We start from the raw sequence: 22,829 nt of genomic DNA, 5'->3' as shown, positions 1-22,829 counted from the left end.
TTATCTTTGATCTGGAAACTCTGGAATTTGGCAACAATATTCCTAGGAGTTTTCTTTTTGGGATCTTTTTGAGGAGGCGATCGGTAGATTCTTTCCATTTCTATTTTACCCTCTGGCTCTAGACTATCAGGGCAGTTTTGCTTGATAATTTCTTGAAAGATGATGTCTAGGTTCTTTTTTTTTTTGATCATGGCTTTCAGGTAGTCCAATAATTTTTAAATTATCTCTCCTGGATCTATTCTCCAGGTCAGTGGTTTTTCCAATGAGATGTTTCACATTGTCTTCCATTTTTTCATTCCTTTCTTTCTGTTTTATATTATCTTGATTTCTCATAAAGTCACTAGCTTCTACTTGCTCCAATCTAATTTTTAAGGTAGTATTTTCTTCAGTGGTCTTTTGGACCTCCTTTTCCATTTGGCTAATTCTGCCTTTCAAGGCATTCTTCCCCTCATTAGCTTTTTGGAGCTCTTTTGTCATTTGAGTTAGTCTATTTTTTAAGGTGTTACTTTCTTCAGTAATTTTTTGGGTCTCCTTTAGCCAATCATTGACTTGTTTTTCATGGTTTTCTTGCATCACTCTCATTTCTCTTCCCATTTTTTCCTCTACTTCTCTTACTTGCTTTTCCAAATCCTTTTTGAGTTCTTCCATGGCCTGAGACCAGTTCATATTTTTCTTGGAGGCTTTTGATGTAGGCTCTTTGACTTTGTTGACTTCTGGCTGTGTGTTTTGGTCTTCTTTGTCACCAAAGAAAAATTCCAAATTCTGAGTCTGAGTCTGTTTCCTTTTTCACTGCTTGGCCATGTTCTCAGTCAACTTACTTGACCCTTGAGTTTTTTCGTCGGGGTATGACTGCTTGTAGAGTATAGAGTACTTTGTCCCAAGCTTGAGGGGATGTGCTGTTGTTTTCAGAGCTATTTCTACACAGCAAGCTCTGCCACACCAGTGCTACTCCTCCCCCAAGAACTGCCAACCTGGACCAGACTCAGAAAGCTGGCTCTGCACTCCTGCTCAGATCTGCCACTTAATTCCTCCCACCAGGTGGGCCTGCCCTGAAGCAACTGCAGCTGTAGCTCTGTACGCAGCCTCAGAGCTGCATCATCTCAGCTGCCCCTAGGGTGGTGGCCCAACTGAGAGCTCCTTTCATTTTGTCCCAGCAGCTTTTCCCACTAACCTTCTCTGTTGTCTTTGGTGTTTGTGGGTTGAGAAGTCTGATAACTGCCACAGCTCACTGATTCTGGGTGCTAGGGCCTGTGCCGCCCAGCTCCCCATCTGGTTGGTCCAGGAGCAGCTCATGCTGGGCTGTGTTCTGCTGGGCTCCCAGTTCCGTGCAATAGACCTTACCCCACAACCATCCAGGCTGTCCTGGGCTGGAGCCCTGCTTCCCTCCGCTATTTCATGGGTTCTGCAGTTCTAGAATTTGTTCAGAGCCATTTTTATAGGTGTTTGGAGAGACCTGGGGGGGAGCTCATGCAAGTCCCTGCTTTCTAGCTGCCATCTTGGCTCCATCCCCCTCTTATGGGATTATTAATCCGGTGATGGGAAGGGGAAGAGATTTGAAGTCAATAATCCTGTTAGGATTATTGTTAGGATCCAGTTAGGAATCATTTGTGAGATTAACTCTTATGATTATAGTGGACCAGAAAGGAGAAAATGGATACAAGAGATATTAGGAAGTAACAATTGGCAGGGTTTTGTCACTGATAGACTATAGGGAGGGCAGAATAAGAAGAAGAGGCAAGAATCAAAGATGCAAGATTTCAAGCTGGGACAATAGTGGTGTACTTATTCCCTTTTTCTCCTCATCTTCAGTATCTCTTTCTCCCCACTGATGCCTTCCTCTGTGCCTGCAAATGTGTTCAGGCTTGAATTCATCCAAATGTTTAGAAAAGGTGAAAAAAAAAGTGTATATCCTCAAAATGTTTTGAGGTAAACCATAGCTGAAATACGAGCCTGTTCTCTAGCCAAAACTCCATTTGTATTCACACTGTGGTTTCAGCATTCAGTCCAAACATAGCAGATGTTGGGATAAATTGGTCTGCTGCTCTATCTTTTCCTTCTTTTGTATATACACATATATTTGCTTACTTTTGCTAAAACAGAATCCCCTTCAATTATCCTTTATCTGAAGTATTTAATAAACACCTGCATAGATGATATACCATAGGTAGGGTTTGTTGAAGTTAATTCAAAAAGATGGAATCCTAGTCTTTAAGTACTTATGGGAAAAGCAGCATGGACAGAGTCATGTAAATTACGGTGCTTAGTGAAATGAATAATAAGCTACAATAGGAATGCCAGAGCAGAAGCCAGAATCTGCTTAAGTCTTCCAGAATCCATACAAAACAGTGTCGTCTTGGAGAAATGACTGATTTAACAAAATAAGTTACTTTTACCTTTGCACAGGACACCATCACAAGGTAATAAGGCAAACGAACCTAAACTATCTCTATGTGACAACTGGCCATAGCAGCAGAGTCAGATAGTGGTAAGAGCACCAGAGCTTGGAGTCCATACAAGACCTGAGTTCAAATTCCAGCTCATACAATTAATTATTACTTGTGTCATCTTGGGCGAATAACTTGATCTCTCTGAAGGTCAGGATCATCACCTGTGAAATGGGGATGATAATATTCACGATGTCTGCCTGCCAGAGACATTCTGAAACTCAAGTTAAATAGGAAATATTATTTGATAGCAGGAGAATGAAAACTCCCAGAGGGCAGGGACTATTATTTCTTTTGTCCATGTATCCCTAGCATTGACTACATGGCTCCACATATATGTGAATATATGTGAATATAAGAAGGATCTGTGATTCCATCAATATGGGAAATTGCCTTTAGGAAAACTCTCCCTATTTATCTCTGCCTCCTAGCTGCTCTGGTTTCCTTTAAGACACATCTAAAATCTCACCTTCTACAGAAATACTTTCTCTAACCACTTTAATGCAAGCAGTTTTACTCAATTATCATGTATTAATTATCTCCAACTTTTCAAATATGATATGTATACAGAGACAGAGAAAAATGAAGAAAGGACAGAGAAGGAGGAGGGGAGGAGGGGAGGAGGAAGGAGGGAGAGAGGGGGAGAGAGGGGGGGGGGAGAAGAAGAAAATGAAGAAGAAGACAAAGAAGAAGAAGAAGAAGATGATGATGATGATGAAGAAGGAGAAGAAGAAGATGATGATGAAGAAGAAGAAAAGGAAAGAGAGAAAGAAAAGAAGAAAGAAAAGACAAAGGGAGAGAAGAGAGAGAGAAAGAGAGGAGAAGAAGAAGACAAAGAAGATGAAGAAGAATAAGATGAAGACAAAGAAGAAGAAGAAGATAAAGAAGAAAGGGACAGAGAGAGAAAGAAAAGAAGAGAGAAAAGACAAAGGGAGAGGAGAGAGAGAGAGAGAGAGAGAGAGAGAGAGAGAGAGAGAGAGAGAGAGAGAGCTGTATTTCCTCGTGTATAAGATGCATCTTAATTTTGGGGCCTGAAATTTGAAAAAATAAATGCATTACATATAGTTATTGAACTCAAGCTTTATTCATCTGCTCATAGCTTTCGGGCATCTTTTGGGGAAGTCTGGTGTGTGTACACATGCTTAGTCTATTCCGGTTCATGAACCTGAAGTACCAATTGTGTCCTCCTTTGAAATCAGTAACTTCTTTTTCATCAGCAATTCTTCTCACCTCATGCTGAACCTTCTTTGTGGACACAGGAATTCCAATTGCCCTTTGCTCTTTAATCCATATCTTCAATTCCCTCTCTATATCAGGCCATTTTGCTGACTTGCCTCTCATGGCCTTCTTCTGCTGTGGCATTTTCAGTAGGGTTTCTTCTTTATGTAGCCAGTCCTCAGTTGGAGGAGGACCAAACTTATGTTCAGGAGCACGATTTCCATTCACTTTTGCAAAACTGGATCACTTTTAACTTGAATTCAGCACTGTACAAAAATCTTTTCTGAGCCATTTCTGGGCAGAATGTGGCAAAACGTAACCTAATATACCAGTAACAAATGCAAAACAATGAGCGCAAAGACAACAAGCGCGAAAAAGTGGGAAATACAAGTAAAAAAATCTGTAACCACTGTATAAGATGCACCCAGTTTTTAGACCTCAAATTTTTCGAAACAGGGCGTGCCTTATACATGGGGAAATATGGTACTTGCACATAGTTATTGGCATGCTGTCTCCATTGTGAGTTCCTTGAGAGCAGGAACTCTCTCTCTCTCTCTCTCTCTCTCTCTCTCTCTCTCTCTCTCTCTCTTTCTTGTGTGTGTGTGTGTGTGTGAATGTGTGTGTATGTGCTTCCTTTCTGTGTGGCACCTAGGCATTTAATAAATGTTTGTTGTCTTGAGAGATACCAGGGAAAGCTTCGTGGAAGAGAACATACATGAGGTAGGTCTTAAAGGATGAGAAGAATTTCAACAAATTGAAACCTCTTCTTATGACTTAATAAATAATTCTCATGGAATTGCTTGAAGAACATAAAGGATTAGTGACTTGCCCAGTGTCACAGTTAGAATTACAGGATTAGAACAGAAAAGAACTCTGGACTAGAGATCATCTAATCCACTTCCCTTGTTTGACAAAGAAGAAAACTGAGACCCAAAGAAGGTAAGTCATTTACCCAAGGTCTCAAAAGTAGTGAGCACCCAAGTCTGAACCCCAGGTCCTCTGATTCCAAAGACCACACATTTCCCACTGCACTGCATTGCCTCCTCTGGAAATTCAGGAGGAAGAATTTTCTTTCTGATTGCAAGCCCAGGACTGTACCCACCACACTTCACTGATACTTGCAAAATAAAAGCTTGTCAAATTGAGTCAAAAATTATTATTACCATCAACAAATACTGATTGAGAAGTCTAATGTGTTTAGAGCATTATTCCAGGTACAGCTAATATATGGGAGGCATTTTGCCAGTTGTAAAGTGTTAGATAGATGCCGATGATAATACAGAACAGGAGGAAAAAGAGAAAATGATCAGAGTTCAAATCTGGCCTCAGATGTTTACTAGCTGTGTGACCCTGGGCAAGTCACTTAGCTCTACTGGCTTCAGCTTTTTCTTCTGTAAAATGAGCTGGGGAAGGAAATGGCAAACCACTCCTATATCTTTGCCAAGAAAACCCCAAATGGATTCATGGAGAGTAAGACATTACTGAAAGTACTGATGACAATGATGTTGATGGTGATGGTGACCATAAGTCCCTAAGTTAGGGAAAGTAAAGAGAACAAAAGGGAAATCATTCCAATCTAGATTTGGGTTTAGAGTTATATTTCAGGTTTTAAAAAATGGTGTATATATGTGTGTAGACACACACATACACACACACACACACACACACACACACACACACATATACTGAAAGTGTCCAGAGGAATCAGACAAAAAAAGAAGACTTCTCATGAGCCAAGTTTTTGAAATCCTGAATTCTCACTTCCTTGTAAAGCACTAGTAAATATGCCAAAGGCATGCCAATGGACTAATTAAGCACCTAATATCTTCTAAATCCTGGGCAACAAGAAGAGAAGGGATCTTGCAGAAGGCAGAGGTATGCAAGACACAGCCCAAATCAAAAGAAGCATTTGGAGAGACAGTTTGTTACAGAGTGCTAGAGCTAGAGTCATAAAAATGGGTTTAATGCCCACTTTTGCCATTTATTAGCCTCGTGGCACTGTAGGGGTCACGAATTGTCTCTTTGTTGGCTCTCCTATAAAATAAGATGATAATGGTGCCATTGGCGTTTACCTTAGAGGGTTGTTGTGTAGTGGAAATAAGATAATGTTTTGCCAACAAAAAGATAAGTATTTTGCAAACTTTAAAGTACCATATAAATATCATTGATCTTACTCACTGAGCTATGGTTTCCTCGTCTGTAAAATGAGGATAGTATTCATTCGTTCATTTATTCATTCAATAAATATTTATTGCCTTGAAGGATTATTGTTAGGCTTTAATGAGATAATGTATGAATAGTGAGAGCCATCCTGTAGAATGGGGCAGCTAGATGGCACAATGGATGGCCCTGGAGTCAGAAGGACAGGAGTTCAAATCCGGCCCCAGACACTTGTTAGCTGTGTGACCCTGGGCAAGTCGCTCAACCTTGTTTGCCTCTGTTTCCTCATCTGTAAAATGAGTCGGAGAAGGAAATGACAAACCACTCCAGTATCTTTGTCAAGAAAACCCCAAATGGGGTCACCAAGAGTCAGACATGACTGAAAGAACTGAACAACACCACCAAAAATCCCACAGAACTTGCTCAGAGCTGGCATGCTTTTTCCCAAGTGATCACACGGAATCTTTGAGAGTCCTGCTTCCCTTCATCACTGAAGAGAAAGGTTTTGAGATATCAAACAGTCTTCTGGCCAAGATGGATGTATGAACCAGAGACAGGCTGCTCAGCTCCCATATACCTACTCTAGTAAAAGAACAAAATTCACACCAGACCAAATAATGATCAAGAAATCCAGTGAAAGCAGCAGTTAGGTGGCATAGTGGATAGAGCACCAGTCCTGGAGTCAGGAGGACCTGAGTTCAAATCTGGCCTCAGACACTTGACACATAGTAGCTATGTGACCCTGGGCAAGTCACTTAACCCAAGAAAGGAAGGAAGGAAGGAAGGAAAGAAGGAAAGAAGAAAGGAAGAAAGAAAGGAAGAAAGGAAGAAAGAAAGGAAGAAAGGAAGAAAGGAAGGAAGAAAGAAAGGAAGAAAGGAAGGAAGGAAGGAAAGAAGGAAAGAAAGAAAGAAAGGAAGGAAGGAAGGAAGAAAGAAATCTAGTGAAAAATTAGACTAATTGATTTCTTCTACTCCAAAACTTCCCAGAAAAATTCTACCAGAAGCCTACAGACAATAGGAAAGGACAATACCAGAACGACCGATTCCAGCACAGGCAGATAAACCCAGACTCTGAGCTGCAGCAGGGACAGCCAGAGATACATGTAACCTGCAAGGGTCTGTGTCCAGAGGCATTGAGACTGGAGCTCTTACTAAGAAAGCCCCAGAGAGATCATAGATCCCCAGGGTGGAGGGGACTTTGGAAGCTTCATGTAGTTAGCAATCTTAAAAAAAAATAATTAATCAGCTGAATTTCAAAAACAATAAAAAGAATAATATAAAGATGATTTATTATAAGTATCATATAGTATTATATCATGTTATTATAAATAGCATGCATAAACATATTATTATAAATATCCTATATAATTTATTTATATTATATATTTATATATGTAAATATTATAAACAATGATTAGCAATATATAGTGGATAGTTAGGGGTCAGCTAGGTGGCTCAGCATATCGTGCATGGGGCCTGGAGTTAGGAAGTCCTGAGTTCACATCTAGCCTCAGATACTCACTAGCTGTGTGACTGTGGGCAGATCACTTAACACGTATTTGTCTCTGTTTCCTCATCTGTATGGACAAAATGATAGCAGCTACCTCCCAGGGTTGTTACGAGGATCAAAGGAAATAATAAATTACCGGTATGTAGTGTGCACTATCCAAGTGTTAGCTGTTAATTAGTTAGTTCCTCTAATTTCTTATTGCTCTAAGCAACTCCCAAAGACTGCAAATTGGGGAGAAGGAGCTGGTTGGCATTAGTAAGAGGGCGTTTCCTCTTAAGACGTTCTCTCAACTAGAGAAATCAGGGGTCCAATTCCATCTCATTCCATTATAAGGAATATAAATGCCAAAACCATTTAACATATGAATCACATTACCAGGTGATGAATGAGATTAATGCAATACTGACGCTGGCCTCCTAAGACTATGCTGAGAAATAATTGCATAGGAAACTTTCAGGAAAATTCACACAATTCTTTACTAATCTAAATGAAAAGATATGTCTGGGTCCTGTGCTTAGTAAGGAATGATGGCTGTTATGGAGAAAGAATAAGGAAATCTAGGCTATTTCCCTAATTCCACAATGAGCTAACTTGGTGGTTTTGCTTTCTTGTGATAAGGGGAGCATGAATTGTTCACTGTATAATTGACAGCGCCCTATTTGAGATATTTAAATGGTGGGGCTCCTGAGCCCGGTGTGATCAATTTCAGAAATGATGTGATTTTGTTTAATTAATCTGTCATTTTTCTTACCTGTGTTCACTGGCACTGTTCTGGTGTTTGCAAAACACCATTCTTATGTTTGTGAAAGCCTAGTGAATCTGACATAAATAAGGCATTCTGGAGTCTGTCTCCTCTACATTGCCTTGTTTCCATTTTAGTGAGGGAACAGGTTCCCAGGAAAGGACTTTAAACACCAACAAGGAAAACCTTCCATTTTAAAGATGAGGAAACTGAGGCCTGCACAGAGTTACTTAGTAGTAGATCTTGGATCTGACCCCGCAAGATGTCTGGCTCCAAATCCAGTGAAATCCTGATTTCTCACCTACTTATAAAGCATTACTAAATGTGGCAAATAAGGGTCATTCGATCCAAGACCTTCATTATACAAATGAGGAAACTGAGACCCTAGATAGCCTAAGTAATTTTTCCTGATGTTATACAGGTACTAATTGGCAAAAGAGGATTTGAATTAAGGTTCCTTGGGTCACAGTCGAGAATTCCTTCCAATATATGACAAGTAACTTGGACAGTGGGTCAGGAAGAGAATGTTTTAAGCATAATATAACTAGGTATCAGCCAAGAATATAATAAAAACATTTTACTCAATCCTGGTAGAAAAGATAAATAGATGATAACTACACAACTCAATTTAATTTAACAAGAATTTATTAAGAGCCTACTATAGCTGGTACAGTGGATAGAATGCCAGCCTGGAGTCAAGAAGACTCCTCTTCCTGAGTTCAAATCTGGCCTCATACACTTCATAGCTGTGTGAACCTGGGCAAGTCACTTAATCCTGTTTGCCTCAGTTTCCTCATCTGTAAAATGAGCTGGAGATGGAAATAGCAAACCACTCCAGGATCTTTGCCAAGAAAACCCCAACAGGATCATGAAGAATCAGACATGACTGAACAACAACTATGTTCAAGGAATCCAAAAAAACAAAAACAAAAGGAAAAGAATGTCTCTGCTTTCAAAGAGTTTGCCTTATACAATAACACATTTCTATAGATTCAGAACTCATTGAATGACTTACTTGTAAAGAGTAGTTTTTCAATGTTGACTGAAAGGGAGGCCTTTGGCGAAGCATCCTAAGGATCTTTTTGGACAAATGCAGAGATGGAATACTTAACAAATGTGTAGATAGCATGATTCTGGGAAGATCGGCTAACACCTTAGGTGATAGAATCCATCTAGACAAGTTCAAATAAGAGGCCAGATGTAGTATGGCAAGACATAATAGGGATAAGTATAAATCCTGCACATGGTTTCAAATAATCAACTTCTCAAGAACAGATTTGAAGGGGAGAGGACTGGCAAGAGATAAGGCTAGACAGTAGTTCACCCCAAAATGGTCTGCGTGTTTTACGTTACTGCAAATTCAGTTGCCACATGTCCCAACCCCACCCATCAGGGATTACCATGGGGCAATATGGGCAGAACCTACTGGATTGGCCCAAGACCCCATTAGCTTCCAATAGCCCCAGCCTATACTCCATCCATCCAGATCCCACCGGAATATCCCCTATTCATCCTAAGGCTATTGGCTCTGCAGCTGAACTCTAAGCACTACTAAGGCTTCCCGGCTACCCTGAGTTTGAACTATCCTATAAAAGTTGTCTCCTCTAATTAGAAGTTGAGCTGTCTGAGAATAGAGGCTGTCTCATTTTTCAATTTGTATTCATAGTGTTTAACATAACACTTGGTACATTACAAGTGTTTAATTATTTTTTCTTTCCATTTCATTCCATTCTATTCCATTCCGTACGAGTCAAGAGGGTGATATTGTGGCCAAAAAAACCTAATAGGACCCTAGACTGAATTAAGAGAAATACAGCATCCAAATGGAGGGAGGTGACATTGAGTCTAAATGTACCATACCCATGCCACACATGGATTATTACTGTCAGTCCTAAGTGCCACAGAGAAGTGATCACCTCAGGGTGCAGAAGGAGAAATATTTTCTGAACACTACCAATGGAGGAATTTGTTTTGCTTGACTGTGAATATTTATTACAAGGTTCCCTATCCTCCTCCTTAAGGAAGGGGGAATGGTTTTGTTTTGTTCCAATATGGATGGGGTAGAAAGGAGAAAAATAGATTTTCGTTCACTGAAAAAAATAAAATTAAAATAAAACAAAATAAAATGAAGAGATTGGACTAGATGGCTATCCACATATATCCCTTCTGGCTCAAAATCTGTGCTCCCATGAGCTCATCACCACATGTTAGCCATCTTGTAGGTATCCTTGCTTAGCTGCTGGTTAGATTATATGGCGTCAGGGGTCTTTTCAGTTTTAACATGGAGCCAAGTAGAAAAAAAAAAACTAAACTGTATTCTACATGGCAGTCTTTTAACTAATTCCACCCTAAATATCTTTCCATCTGTGACTCGAAGGTCCTTTGATTCAGTAAGAGAAATCAGGAGATACCTGGGAGCATTGTAGAATCATCAGTGTGTAAGAGGTGACTTTGGGGGAGCAGGGATGGGTAGAACATCCTAGAAAACGCAGGTGATGTGAAAACAAAAGGTAGCAGTAAGAACATATCCTTTTAAAAGAATCGTCAAAGATATCTGTTCCAGAATAATGGCGTGTCCCACTTCAGCTACTGTGTAGACTAGACAATCACACATGTTCCTTTTTATACAAATACTCGGCACCTACAGTCAGAGACGGGCAAATGTCTTGGTAAGCAAGAAGGGGAAGCAAGGGACTTCTGTAAGCTAAAGAATGATGAGTTTGACGTCAGTCCTTGGCAAAATTATAAGCCAGATTATTAAACAAATGGTTTGAAAGCCCTGAGAACGGGAAGTGGGGCTTACTAGAAACCAGCATGCTTTTGCTAAGAGTAAATCATATCAGACTAGTCCAGTTTCCCTTTTTAACAAGGTTGCCCAGCTGATGAAGCAAGGAAAAGCTAAAGATTTATTTACAGGATTTTAGGAAGGCATTTTACAAAGCCTTTCATGGTACCTCTGTGGACAAGATGGAGAGATGTGAACAGTAAGATAATTCCAAAGAGTGGGTTTGTAGTTGGCTGAATGACCATGATCAGTATCCCTTTATTTTTTCTTTTAGCAAGTTTATACCAGTACACATGCCAGCAACCGGATGATGCATAGCAGCAAGCTTCTTAAAAGATATACATCCCCTGGTACATTTACTAAATGCAATTTCAAGCTAAAATAAAGCAGCAAGCGAGAAGCAATATGTAGTTTAGCAAATGGGGTAACATGTACTCATTCCTTTGACTTTGTTACAAAATTTCTCTCTATCTCTGTCTGTCTGTCTGTCTCTCTCTCTCTCTTTCCTTTCCTTCCTCTTCTTTTTCTCTTCCTCTCTCTCTCCCTCCCTCCATTTCTCTTTCTCTCTTTCCCTTCCTCCCTCTCTTCCTCTCTTCTGTCCCTCTTTCTTCTTTCTTTCTCTCTTTTCCTCCCTCCTCCCTTCCTCTCTCTCTTCTCACTCTCTCTCTTCCCACCTCCCTCTCTCCCTTCCTCCTTCTTTTCCTTCCTCTCTCTCTCTTTCTCTATCTCCTCTCCTTTCCTCTCTGTCTCTGTCTTTCTGCCTCTCCCTCCCCACATTAGCCCCTATTCATCCCCAACAGTCCCATTCTACAGTAAATCTGTACAAATCCAGACTCAGTTTGTATTCAGTGATCTGCTGGTATGCTTCGCATTGTATCTTCGAATTGTTTGACTTCATGTTTTAGCCAATATTACACCATTATTCGTTATCAGCTTTAAAATGTTTTTCTCAGTTCCTAAGCTTATTTTTAATGAATTAATTCATTTTCATGTATTTATAATTTGTCCCTTCTACTACTGTCTATTGAACAACAAAAATTAAAAATCATCTTCATGTATTGTCTAGCAAAACAAATTCCCACATTAACAATCCCCAAAAATGTATGTCTCTCTTCGCATTTCTAGTTGATCATGTCTAGCAAGAAATGAGTAGGGTTTCATCTTCATTCTTCTGAGTTCATGGGTTCATTGCACAGACTTCATTGTCATTGTATCAATCAAAGTTGAAGTCTTTCAAAGTTTTTTGTTTGTTCATTTTTGTTTTTTTTTTCCTAAATTATAGTTGTCATTGTATAAATTGTTCTCCAACTTCTGCTCTGCACCATTCTTGGGTCATCCTACATTCCTCTGAAACTATAGATTGCATCCATCACTTCTTATGGTATAATAATATTCTTTAACATTGATATACCGTAATTTGTTCAGCCATTCCCCAAAGGGAGGACAGACCTTTAGTTTCCAGTTCTTTGGCTTCTGTGAAAAGAGCTGCTATCAGTATTTTGGTACATATCAGCTATAGGCCTAGTAATGCTATAGATGGGTTGAAGTTGATGCAAGGTTTTGTAGCTTTGGAAGCATAGCTCAAATTGCTTTCCAGAATGGCCAGACCAATTCAGTGATTTTCCTAAAGTCAAGGTCCAATCACGTCACTCCACCCTACTCGATAAACTCCAGTGGCTCCCTATTTCCACTAAGGTCAAATATAAAATGTTCTCTTTGGCATTCATAACCTAATTCATAGAAAGTACACTTTCTCCACCCCTTTTCTGGAGCCAAGCTCTAGAATCAGAACCTAATTCATAATATAACAGTATATAATATAGTAATGATACAATTCATAACCATAACCCTTTATAACCTGGCCCCCTCCTCCTTTCCCAGTCTTTTAAACCTTAGTCTCTACCATATACTCTTTGATCCAGTGATGCTGGCCTCCTGACTTCCATTAGCAAGACATTCTATCTCTTGGCTCCAAGCATTTTCTTTGCTGTCCCCTATGCGTGGAATACTATCCCTCCTCATGTCTATCTTTTGACCTCCCTGGCTTCCTTTAACTCCCAGCTAAAATCTCACCTTCTATAGAAAGCTTCCCCCAACCCCTCCTAATTCCAGTGCCCTCCCTCTGTTAATTATTTCCTATTTATCCCATATAGTGCTTATTTGTAAATATTTGTTTGTTTATCATCTCCTCCATTAGATTGGGAACTCCTTGAGGGCAGGGACTGTCTAGTGCCTTAGCACTTAGTATAGTGACTGGCACATGGGTCAATAATAGTAAACATTAACAAATGTTTCCTGACTAACAATGCACATCAACACGAACAAAGGATTAACATACCTATTTTCAAGATGGTGGCTAGAAAGCAGGGACTTGCTTAAGTTCTCCCCCAAATCCCTCCAAACACCTGTAAAAATGGCTCTGAACAAATTCTAGGGCTGCAGAACCCATGGAATAGCAGAGGGAAGCAGATCTCCAATCCCGGAAAGCCTGGATGGTAGCTGGGAAGGGTCTATGGCTCAGTGCTGGGAGCGGTGCACAGCAGAGCATGGGCTGCACTAGGACAGACCCAGCCAGGAGCAGGCCTTAGAGCCATGAATCGTTGAACTGTGACAGTTACCAGACTTCTCAACCCACAAATGCCAAAGACCATGGAGCAGGTTAGTGGGAAAACTACTAGATCAGGTTAGAGAGTGATCTGGCCACCAGCCCTGGGGGTGGTGGAGGTGGTGCAGTGGTGTGTGTGTCACCTGCTTCCGGAGTCCCTGGCTCACACAGTGGGAGGAACCAAGCAACAGACCAGAGCGGGAGTGCAGGGCTTGCTTTGCCCTGCTTGGTTCTGGGTCAGAATCCTGGTTGGCAGTTCTGGGGGAGGAGGAGCGCTACTGTGGCAGAGCTTGCTGCGACAGTGGAGAAGAAGTAGCTCTGAAAGCAGCTGTGCAGCCCCTAAAGCTTGGGACAAAGCACTCTCTACAAGCAGTCATAACATGACAAAGAGCTCAAAGGTCAAATAGTTGTCTGGGAACATGGCCAGGCAGTGAAAAAGGAAACAGACTCAGACTCTGAATCTTTTTTGGTGACAAAGAAAATCAAAACACAGCCAGAAGAAGTCAACAAAGTCAAAGAGCCTACATCAAAAGCCTCCAAGAAAAATATGAATTGGTCTCAGGCCATGGAAGAACTCAAAAAGGATTTGGAAAAGCAAGTAAGAGAAGTAGAGGAAAAATTGGGAAGAGAAATGAGAGTGATGGAGAAAACCATGAAAAACAAGTCAATGACTTCCTAAAGGAGACCCAAAAAATACTGAAGAAAATAACACCTAAAAAATAGACTAACTCAAATGGCAAAAGAGCTCCAATAAGCCAATGAGGAGAAGAATGCCTTGAAAGGCAGAATTAGCCAAATGGAAAAGGAGGTCCAAAAGACAATTGAAGAAAATACCACCTTAAATATTAGATTGGAGCAAATGGAATCTGGTGACTTTGTGAGAAATCAAGATATTATAAAACAGAACCAAAAGAATGAAAAAATGGAAGACAATGTGAAATATCTCCTTGGAAAAACCACTGACCTGGAGAATAGATCCTGGAGAGATAATTTAAAAATTATTGGACTACCTGAAAGCCATGATCAAAAAAAAAAAGAACCTAGACATCATCTTTCAAGAAATTATTAAGCAAAACTGCCCTCATATTCTAGAGCCAGAGGGTAAAATAGAAATGGAAAGAACCCACCAATCGCCTCCTGAAAAGATCCCAAAAAGAAAACTCCTAGAAATATTGTTGCCAAATTCCAGAGCTCCCAGATCAAGGAGAAAATACTGCAAACAGCCAGAAAGAAACAATTTGAGTATTGTGGAAACCCAATCAGGGTAACACAAGATCTAGCAGCTTCTACATTAAGGGATCAAGGGGATTGGAATATGATATTCTGGAGGTCAATGGAGCTAGGATTAAAACCAAGAATCACCTACCCAGCAGAACTGAGTATCATGCTCCAAGGCAAAATATGGGTTTTCAATAAAATAGAGGACTTTCAAGCTTTCTCAATGAAAAGACCAGAGCTGAATAGAAAATTTGACTTTCAAACAGAAGAATCAATAGAAGCATGAAAAGGTAAACAAGAAAGAGACATCAATAAGGGACTTACTAAAATGGAACTATTTTGTTTACATTCCTACATGTAAAGATGATGTGTGTAATTCTTGACACCTTTTGCAGCATTAGGGTAGTTGAAGGGAATATACATATATGTAAACAGAGGGCACAGGGTGAGTTGAATATGAAGGGATGGTATCTAAAAAGAATAAAATAAAATTAAGGGATGAGAGAGGAATATATTGAGAGAGGGAGAAAGGGAGAGATAGAATGGGGTAAATTATCTCACATAAAAGTGGCAAGAAAAAGCAGTTCTGTTGGAAGGAAGTGGGGCCAGGTGAGGGGGAATGAGTGAATCTTGCTCTCATCAGATTTGACCTGAGGAGGGAATACCATACACACTCAAATTGGTATCTTACCTCACAGGAAAGTATGGGGAAGGGTATAAAAAAGGGGGGATGACAGAAGGGAGGGCAGATGGGGGAGGAGGTAATCAAAAGCAAACACTTTTGAAAAGGGAGAGGGTCAAGGGAGAAAATTGAATAAAGGGGGACAGGATAGGATGGAGCAAAATATAGTTAGTCTTTCATAACATGAGTATTGCAGAAGGGTTTTACATAATGATACATGTGTGGCCTATGTTGAATTGCTTGCCTTCTTAGGGAGGGTTGGTGGGGAGGGAAGAGGGGAGAGAATTTGGAACTCAAAGTCTTAAAATCAGGTGCTCAAAAGAAAAAGTTGTTTTTGCATGAAACTGAGAAATAAGATATATAGGGAATAAGGCATAGGAATCTATCCTGCCCTACAAGAAAGTAAGGGGAAAGGGGATGGGGAGGAGTGGGGTGACAGAAGGGAGGGCTGACAGGGGAACAGGGCAATCAGAATATATGCCATCTTGGAGTGGGGGGAGGGTAGAAATGGGGAGAAAATTTGTAACTCAAAATCTTGTGGATATCACCGTTGGAAACTAAAATATTAAATAAATAATAAAATAAAAATAAAAATAAAATTTTAAAAAAGCCCAAAGGGGAAAAAAGAAACATACCTATTTTCCCACAGCTTCTCCAACATATGGTCTCTTTCCTGTTTTGTCATATTTGCCAATATGACAGTGTGAGGTAGAATTTCAAGGTTGCTTAGATAACTTAATTTAAAATAATTAAAACGGTTAAAACTAGCTACCGCTTTTATTTTTGTTTTCATTACAGTAGTAGAAAATGTGTTTTGAGAACAAAAATGCTGATCCTATCCAAAGAATCTTTCTTTCTCTTTTTTGAATTGATTTCATTTGTTCTTCTTTAGCTTTGTTTCTACATGTATTCTTTTCTCTTCCCTTTCTCCTTTCCCAAGAGCCATGCTTTCTAACAAAGATTTGGAAAGAAGAAAAACAGTTCAAAAAGAAAAACCAATGCATCCATCATGTCAGACCTATATAGTAGGGGTGGGGAACCTGCGGCCTTGAGACCACATGTGGCCTTCTAGATCCTCTGGTGGGGCCTTTTGAACGAGTCCAAGATTTACACAACAAATTCTTTTACTAAGAGGATTTTTTCTGTGGAGTTTGGATTCAGTTAAAGGGTCGTACTTGAGGACCTTGAGGCCGCAGGTTCTCCACCACACCCATAGTCTCCCATCTCTGCAAAAAAGGGAAAAAAGTATACTTTATCCACTCTTTTCTGGAGCCAAGCTCCAGAATCATTACACAGACCTCAGTATCTTATTTTTTAATCTTTTTGCTTACAATTCTAAGTCATTTATAGCATATATTGTCTTCCTGATTCTTCTTATTTACTCTGAATATTTATCACATAAGTTTGCCCATGGGATACAGTGGAAAGTATGTTGGTTTGGGATTCAGAGGACTTAAGTTTAAATCTTGTTCCTGTTATTAACTACAGTGTGACCTTGGGTGAGTCACTGAGCATTTCTTGGACTTCATCTGTAAAATGAGGAGTTGTATTAGATGACCCATAAGGTCCCTTCCAATTTGAATTCTGTCATCACAGGCTTCTCTGAATCCTTCCTATTCATCATTTCTCATGGCACAATAATTATCCATTACATGAATGTACCATAATTTGCTTAGCAATCATAGATTTAGATCAAAGATCTAAGTCAAGCCCTCTCAGTTTATAAACATGTTAAATAATTTTCATTAGATCATGGAGATAAGTGGCACAGCCAAGACAGGAAAATAAGTCTTTTCATTCTATGGGACCTAGTTTACTTCCCAGTTTTGTTTCATTTTTTTCTTGCAGCCACAAAAAATCCGATCAGGCCAAAAAAATGTTGGTTCAGGGCTGTCTGTTCCCAAGGGTTATCTCTAGCAGTTTGCTTGCCACAGAGACCAATGGTTGATCATGACCTATTCCATATTTTCATCAATGATCTGAATAAACCCATAGACAGCATGCACATTGACAAAGTCAAGCTGGGAGTTATGGTTAATTCACAGAATTAGGATGAAAAAAGATCTCCACAGAGTAGAAAGATAGGAGAAAAAATAATAATAATACCTATAATGATAACAAATAATAGCTAGCACTTCTATACTACTTAAAAATTGCAAAGTATTTTACATGTATCATCTCGTTAGAGCCTCACGACAACCCTGAGAGATAGGTAATTTCAATATCTCCATTGCAGAGATGAGGAAATTGAAGTAGACAGGGATTTGTGACTTGCCAGCCAGGATCATACAGCTACTAAGTGTCTGAAGTGCAATCTGAATTCAGGTCTTCCTGATTCTAAATGCAGGACTCCATCCACTGAGCCATCCAGCTATGTCTTAGCTACTCCCACTCAGTGTTAAGAAAGAAATCTAGCCAGTAAACCTGAAGTTAAAGAGGCAGCCATCAGCCATCTAAATGTACCTTTCTTTGGGCGGGAGGGGGAGAGAGGGGGAGAGAGAGGGAGAGAGGGAGAGAGAGGCGAGGGAGAGAGAGGTAAAAAGGAAGAGGGAGAGGAAGAGAAGGAGAGGGAGAGTGAGAGGCTACTCACAGATTGTGTTTGTCCTTCCTATGTCCTAACCACTCCTACTCAGTGTTCAAAGTTATGGTTTCTGCTGGAGGGCACCAAGAAGAACAAAGGCCATCAATCCTCCTATTGAGAGCCCTTCACAGTTTAACTACAATTATCCCATCCCTTTCTCTTCAACTGATCTTCACATGGTCTCAACTTGACTTTCTTCCTCATCCTAATCACTTTTATATGTACATTGGCCAGCTCATCAATGATGTTCTTATTAAAATGTGGTGAACTGAAAACAACATGCTAGAATTGCCCCCAGATCAGTGCAAAGTACACCTTGCCTACCATGTTCCTCACCTGAAATCCTTTAGTATTTGTTGATCCCTGCTAAGCATGCAGTTAAAAAAAACCTAGATCTTTTTTTTTCTTTTTCCAAATGAACCATTGATCAGCCATACTTCCCACATGTTGTACTTATGAAGTTGAAGTTGATTATTTGAACCAACCAGGCAAGACTTTACATTTACCAGTATAACTGTATAGACTATCTAGAGGTTTTTTCAGATACTGGCTCTTTAACCCAATTTGTTATCAAATCTCTGCAATTTTGTGTCATTCGCAAATTCCGTAAGAATCTTGTCTAGGCCTTCCTCTAAGTCTTCAAATTAGTGGAGAGGAAAGTAAAAGGCACAGTAGAGGAAGTGTTCAAACCTGTGATTACATTCTACCCATTCTAAAAACAACATTCTGATATCTGTAGTTCATCTTTCTATCAATTTTACATGGATAGGATGAAATCTGTCAATACTTTGCTAAAATATGGGCAAAGTATATCTCTGGGACTCCTCTGATTTTGTAGTTTAATAACCCTGCAAAAAAGGGAAAAAGCTTTCCTAGCTGAAGGAATCTCTGTTGTTACATTTATTTTTACCAGTTGACTAAAAGAAGTATTATTTCACAACAAAAGACATTTAATTAGGCACCATAGAAAAGAAAGTGACATGGAAAGATCAGCATCTGTACCCATAAGGTAAAAGGTATATTCTCTCCCACAGGTTACCACAATACAAATGGGAGCAGATACACATACAGAGAACATGTGTGACCCATGAATATACATAGACAGTACACACTTATGGAAATGTATTGCTGGAGCACCTCACAGCTTCTTCCAAAAACCTATTGCCATTTCAAGCTTTTGTAGCTATTAAAAAAGCTCTTATTTAGTTGCTATTAATATCCTCTGGTGATATCATCACACTGTTCTCTACTAGCTGTTTCCCTTCTGCTAAGCATCTCTGATAGGGTCATGGTTACTGACCTCTCTGCTACTAGCTGCTGGGCTTTAGTTCTTCAGAACCATCTCTTGAGCTCTTGCCTTCTATCTGCTAAGGTACAGTGACTTGGAAGCCTCTCCCTGACAAGTGCAGGATGACATATTGCCCATAGCCATTACCCTGTGCTCAACTTAAGCAACAGAGGCTGGTTATTTCCCCAAACTCTATTGTCTTGACTTTATCTAGTAATCACTAAAAGCCTATAATTCAAAATACCTATTTTATTTAGATATTTGGTATTTAGTTATATTAGGTATTATTTAGGGATTGAAAATTCCTTGTTATTCCCAGTGATTCTTGGATGGTAAATCCATGCCTCCTAAAGTCCATTTTGGGAATCATGCCCATCAAAACAAAATAAAACAAAACACAAAACCTATAGAGAGGGCTATAAAACCCTCCTCACTCCCAAAAATGTTCTCTTTTTTGGAAAGCACATGCAGTAAAACAAGAACAAAAGCTGGAGGAAAATGGCGAGGCCATTACTTTCTACCCTTCTGGTTTGCATTTCTGTCTTTATTATATCTGTCAGCAGCAACAACAACATCCTGGCTTTTACGCTCTCCTCTGGCCAGCACAAAATTTTGCTGTCTCCTTAAATGTCTTCAGAGTTTTAGTCTCAAGAGCTTACTATCATTTCTGAGTCTATTTCTCCTATATAATTTTAGTCCATCATTTCTTATCTATTCTTTTCTGAATCTTTTGAAATGTAGTGTCCCAAAATAAAAGATATGTGTCAGATTAGACTCAGCTTTATTCTCTTTCTGTATCACAAATTCTAAGCAGGAGTATTTAATCCCTTTCCCAAGATTCCCATCATTTTCATTCCAACAACCAGTCCCTTCTTGTTCTGTGAAAAACAAATCTGGAATACAATTCTTCTTTGGTCCCTCCACTTTTTTGAAAGATGCAATTATCATTAAGGCAAGCCAACAAATCATTCACTGTTCTACTTTTTGGGCAGAGAGAGCTTACTGATGTCTACATAATGTAAATTCCCCATCACTACTATGTCATGCTTCTCCTTCACACCTGCGATCTTTTGCTCAAACTCCTCACGTATTTAGTCTTTTTCCTGCCATTCTAGGTGGTCTATAGTCTAAGGACTAGGCCTATGATTTTACTAGGATGGAGAACTCCTGGCTGACAAAACTCCCTCTACCAGTAAAGGCTGACACCTTCTTTGAAATATATTTTCTTATAGCACAATGCTATTCATTTTTCATCCCTTAGCTATCCTGTTTCTTTGGAATAAGTTAGTTACATCTTTTGAAATCTATATTCTAAAGGTAGATTTCATCCTGCCAAATTCCAGTGATACCTATGGGGTCAAATTACCTTTTTGTGTTGGAATCTCTAGTTCATTTCTTTTGGTTATTATTGCTGGAAAATAGAGGCAAGGAGTAATCTCAGATGAGCTCTGTAGTGGCAACCACTCTGGCACTCCCAGGATGGCTGCTAGCACAGGTTCTTTGATCTGCTTTACTAGCAAAGATAGATTTTTAAAGGGGTTAGCAATCCTGCTTTTAATTACATTCACTAGTTCAGGGGAACCACCCAGAGAAAGTACAAGCAGAGAAAATACAACAGAGATATTAGCATAAAGACCAACAGACAGGGCTCTTAACTGCCTGAATCAAGGCAATATTGCTATACACTTTACATACACCATTGGATTGAGAAAGCCTTTACATTTGAGCAGTTGGGGCAGGGAAGGAGGGGGAGGGGTCTGAACATACAGCTACTCAGAGTCTCCACCAAGGAATCACAAGATCCTTCTCATAAGCAAACCACCAAAGCAAACTAGCAACTCAGAGTATACATACACTTCTCAGACCCAGAAGGCATCACAACCTTCAAGACTCAAGGCCTAATCAGAAATTAATAAAAGGTGTGAAAGCCTTCCTACAAGCAAGCCTCCCCTAAGCAAGCTTCCCCCTTAAGCAAATTCCTCTCAGGCAAGTTCCTCCCCCAATAGACTCTATGCCACTCAGGATGTATTGCAGCTGTGAGCTGGGCCAGAGCTCAAAGCAGGTCACATAGGCCTGCTAATGGACTAATGGACAGGGAAGATCCTCCTAACCCATTAACATTACAAGAGCCCAAAGAACAGGTTGTTTTTAGTTGGTTTTAGTCATGACCATATTGGGGTTTTCTTGGCAAAAATACTGGAGTGGTTTGCTATTTCTTTCTTCAGCTCATGTTACAGATGAGGAAAGTGAGGCAAACTGGGTCAAGTGACTTGCCCAGGGTCACACAGCTACTAAGTATCTGATGGGGAATTTGAACTGAGGTCTTCCTGACTCTAGTCTCAGTGCTCCATCCACTGCACCACCTAAACGCCCTTAGACCAAGTTCCATTTTTATAGTTTTTTAAGGTTCTCAAAGTACTTTCTTCACTATAACCCTATGAGATTGTGAAAGTATAATCATTATCCCTAGAGATAAGGAAAACGAATATCTGAGAGATTTAAGCGATTTGTCCTTGGTCACATAGTGAGTGTCAGAGCTAGAATTCGAACTCAGGTCTCCAGTGGTACAGTAAATAAAGCACAAGGTCTAGAGTCAGAAGACATGGGTTTCCTCATCTGTAAAATGAGCTGGAGAAGGAAATGGCAAACCACTCCAGTATCTTTTCCAAGAAAACCCCAAATGGGGTCACAAAGAGTCAGACATTCCTCAACGACAACAACAACTGTTGTGTCCAAATGCAAGGCTCTTTCCACTGCATAACATGGTCTCTCAGTTTTCCAAAAGCGTAGCAGCTGAGGAGAACACATCCCAGCTGTATTGTCTTTGCTACTGCTCCTCTTCAGTATCTTGGCTGTACTCCTGCGCATTCCTAGCCTCTGCCTAGCTGACAGCTGGCACTGCCAATCCTCCAGCCCTCCTTGGCATGGCTTCTTTCAAGAACATGCAAACTTGTTTACTTCCCATCAAACATCTCTGTAACAGGAACCGTTCCCTTACTGTCAGCCCTGACAGGTGGGCATCACGGACAGTAAGGGAAGAGAAAAACAATGTAACATGAGAAACTGTTGAAGGAACTGGGGAGGTTTAACTTAATGGGCTTAAGACATCGAGGGAATATGACCACTGGCTTCAAACCTTTAAAGATGTCTCATGTGAAAATGAGGTCAGAGTTCTTCTGCTAGGTTCAGCAAGGCAGAACTAGGTCCAATGGATAAAAGTTCTAGTGAGGCACAATTTGGCTCAATAAAAGGAATGACCATCTCAACATTAGCACTAGTTTACCATGGGACAGGCTGTAATGGGAGTTTGAGCCCTGCTGCCAGACAAATAAATTTTATTTATTAATATTAACAAAACTGTATTAATTATAATATTTATTAAAATTAATAAACTGTATTGATTATTATATTTATTAACTAATATTGTTTAAATTAAATTAATTATATTTATTGGTTGATATTAATAAAATTATATAATTATATTTGTTAATTAACATTAATAAGCATTTTATTAATTAATATTAGACATAAGGATAATATTATCCTTATTTTTATCCTTTTATTTTATCCTTATTATTATCCTTATAATATTAAAC

Source organism: Trichosurus vulpecula, chromosome 5 (assembly GCF_011100635.1).
Source record: "Trichosurus vulpecula isolate mTriVul1 chromosome 5, mTriVul1.pri, whole genome shotgun sequence".
Taxonomy (NCBI): Eukaryota; Metazoa; Chordata; class Mammalia; order Diprotodontia; family Phalangeridae; genus Trichosurus; species Trichosurus vulpecula.
Note: the sequence above shows the minus strand (reverse complement) of the source record.